Source organism: Macaca fascicularis, chromosome 6 (assembly GCF_037993035.2).
Source record: "Macaca fascicularis isolate 582-1 chromosome 6, T2T-MFA8v1.1".
Classification (NCBI taxonomy): domain Eukaryota; kingdom Metazoa; phylum Chordata; class Mammalia; order Primates; family Cercopithecidae; genus Macaca; species Macaca fascicularis.
This window is the reverse complement of record NC_088380.1, coordinates 72979501-72994472: the sequence shown is the minus strand read 5'-3', so window position 1 is coordinate 72994472 and position 14972 is coordinate 72979501. Positions and strand designations below refer to the sequence as shown.

At 39.6% G+C, this 14972-nt stretch overlaps 1 long non-coding RNA gene across 1 annotated transcript in view; it reads left to right on the top strand.

The window, feature by feature from the left end:
- The window catches only part of LOC135971302 (uncharacterized), a 35413-nt gene extending 22050 nt beyond the window's left edge, over window positions 1-13363 (top strand). Inside the window, exon 2 of the long non-coding RNA XR_010587389.2 lies at window positions 11455-13363. This is a non-coding gene — a long non-coding RNA (uncharacterized lncRNA). The remainder of the gene's footprint in view (window positions 1-11454) is intronic.
- Window positions 13364-14972: the final 1609 nt, after the last annotated feature.

Genomic DNA, 14972 nt, shown 5'->3' with positions numbered 1-14972 from the left:
CACAGAAGAAAACATAAGGACTAACTCTCAGGTTGGGACAAGAGGTTGTCAGAACGAACCAGGAAGTATGTGTTGATGTCTGAAGTTCCTGTGTTTCCAAGTTCCTCTGTGCCAGGCACTGTTGGCAGGAATCATCCTGTCACATTTACAGGTAAAATTGAAACTGAGGAAGAGCAAATTCTTAGTCACTGCCTTAAAATGTCCAAGTCCCGGGAACATTCCCTCCCTCTAGGCTGGGAACAACTGTCTGCACTCAAGGCTGCCTGCACCCACCTGAGGGTAGGGGCATAGAAAAGCTGCTCACCTTTTGCTGAGAATATACCTGAAACAGGTAACATCCATTAACAATCGTCCAGGGTTGGACTCTGTCTGGGTCCACTGACTGCTCCCTGGCCCAGGGCTACTCAGCTCAGCACTGGGCCCTTCGGTGTGTCTGACCCAGGCAGGCTGAGAGAGAAGGCCTTGCTTGCTTGCTGAAGTTTTGAATGTGGCTGATAAAGCTATTCAGCATTTTCAGAAGCCATGCAACATTTTTATGAAGAACGACATTAAGACTTTCAGTCTAATTGTACTAAACTGTGCTTCAAAATCCTTTTCAAACCTATGTGCATTAAAAAGGACAGAACTATTGCCTTCTGTCTTTCTTTGCCAAAAAAGTCAGAGAGAGGGGCCTGTGTTGGTATAACCCTAGTCTCTGACAGAAGGATGACAGCATCTTGTACGCTTATCTCTCTTAGCTCCTTTGTAAGGACAGATTCAGTGCAGGCAAAGGCAAGAGGGGCCTTTTGTGATCCACTCACCTTTTCTTATTCCCATATATTGGTCTTTTATCTAAGGTCAGGGAGCCTGAAATCCTCAGCGGTAACAAAATTAAAGGCATATTAAAGGTTGTTCAGCTCTACAAAAGAAAATTATAAGTCGTCGTTAAGTTCTCACAAGGAATCTTATCCAAAGGGTCTGTTATATTTTCAAGTATAGAACCTGACACATAGATGTTCAAAACTATTTCTTTCATTGAAAGCTTCACAAAAGCAATATATCACTGAAAACCAAAAGATATCTGAGGAAAGGTTTTTTTCTATGCAGACACAAGAACAGAGAAATGGACAAGAGACAAAGCTTTTCAGTGGGCTCCACTGGGCACTCAGCAGAACCTAAAGTGGCCCCATTGGCGTGTTGACGTTCAGTGACTTTTCACACCTTTCTTTGCTTCAAAAATCTGACAAGCTTATCTCATTGAAACTACTACAATCTTCAAAGCCAACAACACTCTCAGAACAGTTGGCTAAAGAGGAATAAAATGTTTCAAAAGCACAATGAATTTGAGAAAAAAGGAAGTCACAACATAAAAGATGTTTGAACATGAATTCATGTTCCTTTGAGGACTTCATTATCATTAGTTTATTCCTAAATCAGACTGCTAGGGAAATAAGGGTAGCCCAAGAGAGAAGATGAGAACGCTAAGGCCAAGCTCCTTCAGGCCAAGCATAAAGCTTTTCTACCCAAATGTCAGATCCGCATGGCTGGAAGGAGCCCTACAGGAAGGAGCCCTACAGGAGCTTTCCTTTCCAAATTCCATGTTGCATCTTGAGATGCTCTAAGACAATGGTCAGCAAACCACAGCCTGCAGGCCAAACCAGTCTGCTACCTATTTTAGTATAAACGGTAAGCTAAGAATGGTTTTTACATCTCTAAGTGGCTGAAAAATCAAAAGAAGGACATTTTGTCACGTTGAAAAATTATGTGAAATTCAAAGATTCTAGTGTCTATAAATAAAATGTTACTGGAACACAGCCCCCCTCATTCGTGTATTGTGTTTTCTATGGCTACTTGTGTGCTACATTGGAAGAATTGAACATAGAGCTTATGACTCACAAAGCCTAAGACCTGGCTCTTTACAAAAAGTTGTCCATTTCTCTGCAGCATCGCAGGAGAGGGACAGATAAGAAAAGGGAGACTTCTGGGTGCCTTCCCAGGCACCACAAGGGGAGAGGTTTGTTTTCCCCATTAAAGATTCCTTCACCAAGGCAGAGAACCCAGAGGCCATGTTCCTCTTGGATGTTGAGACCTGAGATAAGTTACTCTGTCATGAAATTCTGACCCTCTGACAATTTCCAAGGTTGCGCAGCCATTAAAGTAAATGATCTGTGCATTTTCAATTCCTGCACTCAAGCTGCTTTGGCCACCCTATTATCTCATGGTAAATAACACACTGTAATCACACAAACGTGTAATTATATCTGCTAAACACTGAGGAGGAAGAAAGAGGAAAATGGTCCCCCAGTTTGAGGCACTGGGCTGAGTAATCTGTTAGACATTCCACATGCCCGCCAGGGCAGCCCTTGGACTAGGCTTGTTGATAAAAAGACCCTCCGTAGATGAAAATTACTTGGATTAAAGGCTGTAATGCTGCTGTTATGGTCATGTTCAGATCAAGTGTCAAGCAAGTCTGGATCTTGGGGTAGTTGGCACGTATCTACTGTCACATGGGGTTTTGTGTCCAAGCATTCAGTGCTTCTTAGAGCTCTGAGAATGCAGCGAGAGAGAAGACAATGTGGGATTGTTAGCCGACAACAAGTTCGATTTATGCCTTTGTTAAAATGAATCTGAGAAGTGGCTGCAATCTATGGGTGCTGTGAAGTCTGCACAATTGGCATTGTTCATATCCCCGTTTGTTGTGGTGGCTGCATGGGCACAGATTTGTGGAAAGGAGAGGTTTCCATATTAAATTCATCCTTCTGAGTGTTTGGTGCTTTGTTCTCCTGTTACATAAGTCCTTGCCTATCGTGCTCCCGGACTTAGCAGCTCAGCCTAGAGTGATTTGGGAATGGGCAAAGGTCACAAGCCTATGGCATTACGAAGTCCACTAGCAAAGTTGTTCTCAACTTTTTTTCATCCCCAACTCACCTAAGGGATGTGACACCTTTTAATCAAAAACATTGCTCAGCAGGGCCATATTAACAAAGGAGTTAGTTGGGGCTGGAGCAAAATATATTTTTAACTTTTAATATATGATTTTAATATATTTTTAATTTTTACCAATTAAACATATATATAAACTCTGTAGGAATGTATGGTTCATAAAGTTTCTGCTGTCCTCCCACACCGCAGCTGACAATCCCCGCAATGAAGGACCTCTGTGGCGTAGGCTGGGGCACTTGAATCTCGTTTCTTTCCTTGGCCTTGTTCTAGTCCAAAGGTGTATTCGGGTAGGAGAATGCCAGAATCTGGCAATGATTGAGTGGTCCCAGGCCACCAGATCTTGATTCCACACAAGGTTTCCCTGATGTTCCCACTTCCAGCACTTTGGCAGGAATGATTAGGCCTAACCAAGGGATACTCCTTGACTTACCTACTCAGTAAATTATCTGTTGAAAGCCTTTTATCTATATTGAGATAATCTAGGTCCAACCACTCCCATCTGGGCTTGGAGGAGAGTTGGAGGACATGGGGTGTGGGGAGTGTCTGGCCTTCAAAACCAGCTCCTCCCAGGATGTTCAGGTTCCCTAGGGAAGGATGCAAGGGGCACTTGATGGTAGAGGAGTAGGATAAATGAGGGGAGTAGGTGGGCAGGGATGAGAGGAGCCCAATTTCTTTCAACCTCTTCATCTAATTTCCAGAATCTGTATCCAAAGAAGCCCCAGAATCCAGGTGGAGATCCCTGAGGCTAGGAACTTATGTGTTTGACTTTGTATATGTTTGTGTCAGGTACAGTTAGAGCAATAACTCCTCGAAAACACAACTAATTTAGGAGGTTTCTGCTTAGGTTTTAGTTCAGAAAAGACCAGGAAGAAACAGACGAGTGGGATGTTTTTAATGATTCAGTCATTTAAAATTTTTGCTTGTGAGAAGACATGATGCGCACATTTCCTATCAAAATCTTGAACCGCGTTGTTGACCATAAGAGCTCACCATGATCACAGCTGCTGGAGTCATCATGAGAATAACATTTGTTCCTCGGTGACCCTATTTGTGTGGACATCAGTGATCTAAACCTGCTGTCCAACTCAGCAATGCCACAGAAACAAAGTAAAACAGGACTTATTTTCTTCATGAAAATGCTTTCTTTTATAAAACTTTTACCTTCAGCAAAAACTGTTCCCTTCAGGATGGCACTGTAGGATAATATCAGTTTGCCAACAAACTTTTGGCCGAGATGGATGGTTTTCACTTGGCTGGATCAAGTTATTAAAGGAAAGGAGAAAGGAGAGGAAAAAGGAAAGGAAAGGAAAGGAAAAAGGGAAGGAAAAGGGAAGTGAAAAGGAGAAAGGGGGAGGGAGGAGGGGAAAGGGAAGGGAAAGGAAGGACGCTTGAGTGAAGACACTCCTTTTTGCTTAGTTGATTTGAAATCAACTTTATATTAAAGGAAGGAAAATGAAACTAATCATGTACTACAAATCTGAAAGGAGAGAACTTTTGCCAATTAAAAAAAATATGTGTATGTACATATTTACATGCAGACACAGATACACACACACACACACAATGTTTCAGACTCATCAAAAGCAAAGGAAGTAATATATTTATGCAACTAGCCTTTTTTGTCTTTCAAAACTAACAGAAATTTACATTATTACAGAAATCATCCTTAAACCTATTAACTTCAGTGAGGTTTATAAACTTTCCTGTAAAATAGACATGATGTCTATAATTAATATATTTTGGAACCAAAAATTGAGACACAATGTCTGGCACATGGAATTTTCAGGGAGAGGGAGGACAGTTCCAGGAAATCCTGGACACAGGTTGTTGTAATGATGCCACATGTAGAATATTACCAATTTTTAAAGCTCTTGAATTATAAGACTGACATTCCATATATTCCTTACATCCCTTCTCCCCCAAGGTCAAAAAGATTACTGGCCATGCAGCAGTGCTTACTATGTTCGGATGATGCTTTATGATTTATAAAATATTTTTCAATTTTTATTTTATTTATCAAAGTCTCTGAAATGAAAGCAAAGAAACTATAAAGACTCTACCTGTTTTTAAAATTCTCCATTTTGCTGTTATAGATAGAAAGGCCAGATGCCAAAGGTCATCCAAACAGTAACTGGGAGAGCTCAGCCATAAGCACACAGGTTGACTAATGAACTGACTGATTCAAGGGATTGCTGTTAATTATCTATACAACTGGCAAGCATAGAACCGAATCCTTGGCTGTTGTGGCTAGATGTGCATCCCACGTACCTCTACTCTGGGTATACATTGGGACAACCTCTCTATAAAGAAACTTGGCAATAAATATCTTTAAAATATTCTATTTTTCCCAATAATCCCAACTCTGAGTATCTATCCCGTAAGCAATACAAATATCCAACAATAGTAGACTAAATTATTTTGCATCTATACAATAGAATATTCTGTAGCCATTTAAAATTTATCTTCAAGTGATATTTAAAGAAAGAGGAATTTTTTTTTCTTTTTTTGACAGAGTCTCGCTCTGTCATCCAGACTGGAGGACAATGGCACAATCTCGGCTCACTGCAACCTCTGTCTCCCGGGTTCAAGAGATTCTCCTGCCTCAACCTCTTGAGTAGGTGACATTACAGGTGTGCGCTACCACCCGGCTAATTTTTGTATTTTTAGTAGAGGTTTCACCATATTAGCCAATGTGGTCTTGAACTCCTGACCTCACACACACACACACAATTGGCAAAGAGTCGGAAAATTAGCTTCAAAGCAGCTTAGGAATGGGAGGTGGCATGGATAAGCATAGCTGCCCTGCTGCCATCCGGGAGCGCCTCATATGTAAGTCCTAATAATCTCACCTACTTGCCAAGCTGGACTTATCTGAGTCATTCTTTGGTTTCTTGGTACCCCTTGTGGTTGGGGGAATGTTTTCTTAATATAATTCCAAGTTTTTCTCATTAAAAATGCTTTCTACTCATTAAGGCTCTGTTAATTTCCCTGTGGAGGGGGGGCATGCTGGACACACCCCTGAGTGCCTGGAAAGATGCCCCATGGCTTCTATGTCTCTGGGCCACACATTCTGCACAACGGAGACCTGGAAGAAGGAAATGCACCAAATGCCCTTGTATCTCAGACATGCCTCTCCCTAGCCCCTTTTCTACCCACTGAGCTGTTGCATACTTTTGGATCACTTCATCCTTCCCTCTCTCACACTCCTTGCCCCTGATTCTCTGTCCTTACTGTTGGCCTCAAGTGTGTGTGTTGGGGGAGGTTTCCTCAGCTCTGTGGGTCACAGGTTTCTTCTTCATGAGCTCTACCATCCCACAGGGATCTCTCCTCTCCTGTTATGGAGCTTCACCTGCTGGGTTTAAACGAGGAGAAGAGTACAAAAAGAGAAATATTCTGCCATCTGTTTTACAAAGTACTCTTCTTGAAAACTTTTACATGTCACTGAATGCCAGAAAAAAGATGTGGTAGGGAAAGTTGGGCCAGGCCTCCTCAGTCTCACTGCATGGAGGGAAGAGTGTCAGTCACAAGTCAGTGGTCACCAGTGAGGGCGGCCCCCTCTGTCTTCAAATGCCAAAGCTGGGAGGGATGGAGCAGACTTGCTTCAAATCCCTACTGAGAGGATAATTTTGGACAAGCTAACGCATCTAGCCCTTGGTTTCCTCATCCGTTAAGTGGAAAAATACGAATTCTTTATATGAATATTGTAAGGAACAATATGAGGCAATGTACATAAAGTATATTTAAACACAGTTTCTAGAACACAGATCTCATACAATCAGTGGGGCAAATAGAAAGGTAGAAGCAAAACCAGGACAGAAGCCCTATGCTCTTACACAAACACTGTTTCTCCCCCTACACCATTCCTCCCTTTGCTACTGATATTTTTAGGGATATTAGGGTTTACAAATAGGAGAGTAAATGATAATATATTTTCAACATGTTTATTTATGGTATATGTTTAATATTCATATTAGAAAAAAAACATATATAGAAAGATCAACTTGGGGAAGGAGTCCTGGTGACCTAAAGATTAAAAGTGATGGAGAATAAAACAGAATACAAAAGCCAGTTTGAGAAACCTCCCAAACAAGTAGAATTAACAATATGCAGAGGAGAAAATAGCAGTATTCTGATACCAAAACTCACATAGATATTACAAGAAAACTACAGACCAATATCCCTCGGGAAAGTAACAAAACATGAATCCTTAACAAAACATGAACAAACTGAACTAGCAATATATGAATAGAATAATATGTTATCACCATGTGGGATTTATCCAAGAAATGAAAAACTGGCTCAACATTCAAAAATCACCATATCACAGGCTAAAAAAGAAAAACCATATCATCATCTCAACAGATGCAGAAATAGAATTGATAAATTTTAGCACACATTTATAAGACATACTTACAGAAAACTTAGAAAAGAACTTCCTCATATTAATAAGGGATATCTATGGAAAGCCTACAGCTAATAGCATACTTCATGTTATGAGAATGAATACTTCTCCCCTAAAGTTGAGAACAAGCAAGAATATCCACTCCCACCACTCCTATTTAACATATTACTAGAGGTCCTGGCCAGTGCAATAAGGCACCAAAAGAAATAAAAGGTATCCAGATCGCAGCACAAGGAATAAAACTGCCTCTATATCCAGAAAAACGTGATTCCTACATAGAAAATCCTAAGAAATTCACACAAAAACCTGCAAGAATAAGTGACTTTACCAAGGTCTTAGAATAGTGGCCAATATTTTTATTTGTAATTTTACATACAAAAAATAAACAATTACAAATTGAAATGTTTTTAAGTAGATTTACAAAAAGACCTAAATAAATAGAGAGCCTAACATGTTCAGAAATTGGAAGACTCAATATTGTAAAGATGGCCAGGCACAGTGGCTCACATCTGTTAATCCACTCTGGGAGGCCGAAGTGGGAGGATTCCTTGAGCCCTGGAGTTCAAGACCAGCCTGACCAACATAGGGAGATCTTGTCACTACATAAAGTTTTAAAATTAGCTGGGTGGGTGGTGCTCGCCTGTGGTACCAGCTACTCAGGAGGCTGAGGTATGAGGATCACTTGAGCCCAGTAGGTCTAGGCTGCAATGAACCGTGATCTCATCAAGCACTCCATCTTGGCAACAGAATGAGATCCTATCTCATATATATATATATATGTACACACACACACACATACACACACACACACAATTGGCATCTTAACTATATATGCATATATACACACATATATGCATATATATACACATGTGTATATGCATATATGTGTGTATATATGCATATATAGTTAAGAAGTCAATTCTCTCTGAATTAATCTATAGTTTCATTGCAAACCCAATGAAAATCCCAGAAGGCTTATTCGAAGAAATTGACAAGCTGATTCTAAAAGTTTTATGGAAAAGAAAGAAAAAAAAATAAGTAAAAAAAAAAAATAATAAAGTGTTTTGGAAATACCAAAACACTTTTGAAAATGAAAGATGGAAAACTATCACTACCTAACTTCAAGATTTCTTATCAAGACAATATCAAGACAGTGTGTTACTGGCAAAAGGATAAATACACACAAAGAAACAGAAGACCCACAGATATATGGTCAATTGTTTTTTTGACAAAGGTGCAGAGGTAAGGAGAAAGGATAGTCTTTCCAACAAGCGATGCTGGAAAATTTGAACATCCATATGCAAAAAAAAAACCTCAACTCATACCTCATACTACATACAAAAATTAACTCTAAATAGGTCATATACCTCAGAATAAAATCTTAAGTCTACAAAATTTCTAGAAGAAAACATTGGAGAAAATCTATGTAAAATCGGGTTAGGCAAAGGTTTCTCTGATAGGACAGAAAAGTAAGAATCATAAAAGAAAAAACTGAACTTCACCAAAATTAAGTTTCTGCTGCATAAAAGATAGTTGAGAAAATGGAAACAAGTGAAGACTGTAAAAGAATACTTACAAAACACGTATCTGATAATGGACTGCTATTCGGAATACATAAAGATCTCTCACAACATAATAAAAAGAAAATAAACCATCTTATTGAAAAATGAGAAAAACATTTGAAGAGACACTTCATCACAGAGATAGAGGGCAGATAAGCAAATAAAAAGATGCACAAAATTGTTAGTCATTAGGGACATGTACATTAAAATCATAGCAAGATAACACTACACACTTCTTAGAATTTAAGCAAACAATGAAAAGCTGTCATTACCACAGGCTGGCAGGAATGCAAAGCCCTAGAACTCTCATATTTTACCAGTGACACACAAAAAGGTACAGCCATTTTGGAAAACTCTTACGCAGTTTCTTAGAAAGTCAAACATACATTTTCCATACAACCTAGCAATATCCCACTCCTAGGCATTTATCACAAAGAAATGAAAATATATTTTCATGCAGAAAATTATATAAAAATGTTTATAGCATCTTTATTCATAATTGTCAAAAACTGGAAACAACACTTGTGAATATCAACTAGGAAATAGATAAATTGTGGTACACATATACATTGGAATACTACTCAGCAGTGAAAAGGGACAAACAAACTACTGATATGTGCAACAACCTGGATGGATTTCAAAAGTATCATTTTCAGTGAAAGAAATGAGATACAAAAGGCCATGTACTCTATTATTCCATTTTTATGACATTACTGAAAAGGCAAAAGCTGTAGGAAGTAAAATCAGACCAGTGGTTTCCAGGGAGGGTAGGGATGAATTATACAGGAGCATGGGGAAACTTTTTAGGATGATGGAAATACTCTATAGCTTGGTTTTGGTGGGACTATTTAACTGTATACATTTCTCAAAACTCATAAAACTGTATGCCTAAAATGAGTGATTTTATTGTGTGTAAACTATACTTTGATAAACCTTATTAGAAAAAAAAAAACTAATAAAAAATACACAAAATAACAAAACAATCAGAACCAAAAATCCAAGGTCATACTAACTGACAAGTCAATTTAACACTACCTGATGTCTATAACATATACAAGAAGATAAATATATGGTTCTTTGTATGATTTTGATCATATATGTATAACATATTTTCATATACTTGGAAGAAAACCAACTAGCCTTAGGGTTATCAGTGAGAAAAAAAATTTTACATAGATGCCAGATAAGACATTTTAGTGTACAAACTATTCCTCATATGTAGTGGGCTCAATGGTGGCCCCAAAAGGACATGCTTAAATCCTAATCCTCAGAACCTGTGAATATTACCTTATGGCAAAAGGTGTGATTAAGTTAGGAGTCTTGAGAGGCATTCTTCTCCTGAATTATCTGGGTCTGTCCTGTACATAATCACGTGTATCTTTATATGGAAAGGAGTTTTGAGACACAGAGAAGAATGTGAAGACAGAGAAAGAGGTTGGAGTGATGTAGCCACAAGCCCAATACTGCTGGCAGGTGCAAGAAGCTGAAAGAGGCAAGAAATAGTTCTCCTCTATATTATTCCCCAGAGGGAGCACAGCCTTGTACATGCCTTGATTTCAGCTCAGTGAAACTGCCTTTGGACTTCTAGCCTTCAGAATTGCAAAAGAAAAAATTTCTGTTGCTTTTAGCCACCAAATTTGTGCTAATTTGTGACAGCAGCCATAAGCCATAGGAAACTAATACACCACATGGTAACAGCATGGTAATACAAGGATATGGATATACATGGCTAATTTGGCCACAGAAGCAGGCCTTGTGTGAGTTCATCTCATACTGTACTGGTCATGGTAGCCTGTTGCTTGCATTGTTCTCCCTAGCATCACCATCATCCCCAGAGTGCTAGGCCTATCCCTGAATGGGCAGGAAAGCCAGGAGTCAGGCACTGGGATTGCAGCAGAAGCTGCTACTTCCCCACCCACCAGTTGTTCCACCTTCTTCTTAGTAACCGCCACCTGCATGATTCGGCCTTGCAGTGTGCCCAGCTGAAAACGACATTCCCAAACCCCTCTTATAGATGCAGGTTGCTGGCAAATGAAGCAGAAGTTATCAATGAATGCTTCAGGGAAACATTTTGAATGTTTCAAAAGAAATTGATTCCAGTGGGTCACCAGTGCCTATCTCCATCTCCCTTCCTTTGTCCTGATGTCTGCAAGGCAGAAATCATGGAATGAGCTCCAGCAGCAGCCATCTCTAGGCAGTGAGGTAACTTCAAACATAGCAAACAAGCACTGAGGACAGAGAAGCAAAACACCCAGAAGGAGCCTGGGCTCCCAATGATTGCAGAGCTGCTTTCACAGTCCTGGACTCCGTGCTTCTGTTTCACATGAGAGACAACACACGAGGCCTTATTTTGTTAATGTCTCAGTAGCAATTCAAAGCAATTCCTAACTTATTCTAGGATCTAATTAACTTTAGCAAATGATACTGAAAACTAGAGAGAGAACGTTAAAAACGAAAAGTTGTTGATAGCATGATTTTTCGCCTGGTTTAGCTTTCAGAAAACACATTTGCTGATGTCATTGGATATTTCTATTATTTTACTTTGCTGATCTCATTTTTCTTTTTCAGTTAAATGGAAAATGAAGACAATCATACAAGTTACAAGTCACACTTCTCCGTGTCTCCAGAACTGCATGAAAAGAGTACCCAGCTCTGTTACTTGCTGCAAACCAGGAAAAAGTTACCTTAGCAGCCAAAGTACTAACTTCACTCATCCTCTTATATGAATACTCAATGTACTCAAAGAACATCAAAACATATCCTAGTAAACTACAAAACTATGCATTTTATAGAGGCTGACCTATTTGGACTATAAAGAATGCAGACAATTTTCTCCAAATCATTGCAAACGTAATTAAATCTACAAAACAGGGATAAAGGTACAAGTTCCAAAACCTTAAAAAAAATAATGAGGCCCCAGATGAGTGGAAAGAATAGGGAGGATTGCTGATTGAAGAGCTCAAAAGCAGATTTATGAAAAAATAACTAAAAGAAATGATAAAAATAATAATAAAAGAGCCTCTTTAGGTTATAAAATGCAGAGGACCAGCAGCTAGCATAACTGATTGCCACTGTGTCTGAACCTTCTCAGCATCATTTCTGTTTACAAGAGCCCCATTTACACCATTTCACAAATCCTCCACTCACACCACCTCCCAAACTGACTGGGGAAGCAATGTGGGGAATGCAGGGACTATAAACAGGAGGCTAATAAACAAGATTGCAAGCCCTGCCAGGCACAGGACCTAAGGCAGAACCACTCATCTACGCTGGGCTTAGAATCTAATTTTACCTGCGTTTGCGTTTCCTTCATCCCCATAATGGTTCTTAGAAGGGGGTTCAAACCAGTACAGGGGAAATAAAAACTGAAAGGTTTTTGTTCCTTGCCCTTCCAGCTGAAAGGAAGCCACTGTACACACACACCGAAGATGACACTCCATGGAGTCTTGCTCCGGGAACCACCCGAGAACACTTCCCAAACAATTGCAAACGCGACGGTATCTGTGTGGTTTATGCCACTGGGTAACAGAGTTAAGAGGAAGGGGGATATTGCTTTCTTTATTTCAGCTCTGGAACATGCTTTCTAAAGAAAACTGAGAGATCACGTACACCAGAGAGGGTGCCAACCATGACTTGGGAGAGTGAAAAGAATAGATTTAGGGATCTAAAGACTTGGCCACGGATCTGCCACTGTTTTGCTAGATCATCTTAGACTACTTATTTAACTTCCATGAGCTTCAGTGTCCTGATCAGAAAATTGGTTAATAATGCATGTATCCCAGCATTAGGTGAGAAACAGTGGCCCACAGGTGCTCAGTAAATGCTGATTTATTTTTCACTTTTCCACATTTCCACATCTCCAGACTGGCAGCCTGCAGGTCAGTGCCGGCCTATAAATATGGTTTTTGCTGAATCTTGTGTTCTTCTTTTTCTACTGTAAGGCATCACAATTAAAGATTTCCTAAAACTCTAATTCCAGTTTAACTTGAAAAACTGCAATAGCAAACTCAGCTGCATCCCTCCCTGGCCACAGGATGGCTGGAACTGATTGCTTAGACAGGGCATATGCTATACAGCTCACGGGCTTCCCAACCCAGCCATGCTCATTTCCTTGAGTTATCTGCCTGATGATATAGACATTTGAACTTGCCAACTCTGCTAGCAATCACAGAGGGGTCCACTCAAATCACTACCTTTTCTTCCACCACATCACATGTTCTTTTGGTGCCCAGTACGCTACTGAAGGTAAACATGCCATTTGGGCTAATTATACTCATGATAGAGCAAGAGAATGATTATGAAATGGAAAGACCAGACAATCAGTTATATGAGACCAAGTTATGGCGGAAGAAGGTGGAGGAGACATGCACATGCACACATACACAGTGACAGTCTGACTACATTCAGTTAAATTTGTGTTTCTCTTAGTATATTCAGTGAAATGAGTTCATCGAAATAAAGTATAAATCATACAGTTCAATTCTACAAGTGTTAAGTAATGTTTGAATGTATTTCTTTATTCTAAGAGACTATGAATCAGCTTATACTTAGATAATAAAAGATTAAATTGCTTTAATTATCAAATAGACCGGTAATGAAAACAGGAGACCATGGAGAAGCAAGCATTTTCACCTTGCAGATGGGAGTACAAAATGGTACAAACCTTATGAAGGGGAATTTAGAAACATAAAATTCCAGGTGACTTTACTGTTTAGACCCCAAGAACCCATTTCTAGGAGTCTATCTTGAAGATACACTTGCTTAAGTGAGAAATAACATATGCATACATGTACTAATTGTCTATCACAAATAGAGTAAAAACTGTTCCAGTTTGTCCAAGGCTGAGGGATTTACTGGAACTCAGGATTATCAGTGCTAGAACTGGAACAGTCTTGAGTTAGTCTTAAGCAAACCAATACTGTTGGTCATCCTACTAGCAAACTACCCTAAAATTTATCACCTTAAAATTATATATATATATATCTCACAGTTCCTGAGAGTCGAGAATGCAGGGAGAGCTTAGCTAGACTTCTCCTTTAAGACTCTCACAAGACTATGACCGAGGTGTCAGATAGGGCTGAGATCTCATCTGAAGGTGTAACTAAAGGAAGATTTGCTTCCAAACTCACTTATGTGGTTGTTGGCAGGATTTTGTTCCTCAAAGGCTCTGGAATGAAAACTCTGGTTGCTTGCTAACTGTGAACGATACGGTGCCCTCAGTTCTTTGCCATGTAGACCTGTTTAACATAGCAACTTACTTCATCAAAGTCAATAAGAGAAAGAATTTGCTAACAAGACAGAAATCACAATTTTTTGTAACCTAGTAACAGACGTCACACCTTCAATATTGCATATTCTATTTGTTAGAAGCAAGTTACTCAAGGGGAAGGATTATACATACTAGGAGGTAGAGATCATCACCCAGGACTAGCTTAGAATCTGTCTGACCCTGGGCTTAGGTATATCAAATACACTTTGTGTTCCATTTCAAATTCTCTGAACTCGCAGCTGTCTAGCATTTTCTTCTACCCAGAGGCAGTTCAGGTATGAGGGATGAATTCCACATTGGGCAGATGTGAAGGCTAACCTGATTAAAAAGCTCACTCTTCAAAGGAGCCAATAGCTCCTGTGACAACTCCCTAGACATTGATTTAATTGCCCCAAGATGCACCTTAAAAACCTAACCACATTAAGGGAAGCACAAAGCATCGCGTCCCTGGCAGATATTACGATTTATTTATGGCTCCTCCCAGGCCAGTTGCAATCTACCAATCAGGGGTCATTTTTATCATCAGCAATGCTGCCTAGAAATGGAGTTTGCATTCTACCTTCAGGAGGTTGCCAGAGTATCAGAGCTCCACAGTTAACCATAGGTTAACCATAAGTTAAATAATCATGCACAAGGAAATGGTTTGCTTAACTTTTACTCACCCACCCTCATATGAAAGAATCTACAGATTCCTCTCCTCTTCAAAAAAGAGCTACTATGGCTACAGGGGTGTTCCAATGTCTTTGGAAAACCTGTAAGGAAAGATATGGGTGAAGGAAAGGAATTCCAAAACCTGCTTTATCTCTTCCCCTTGTTT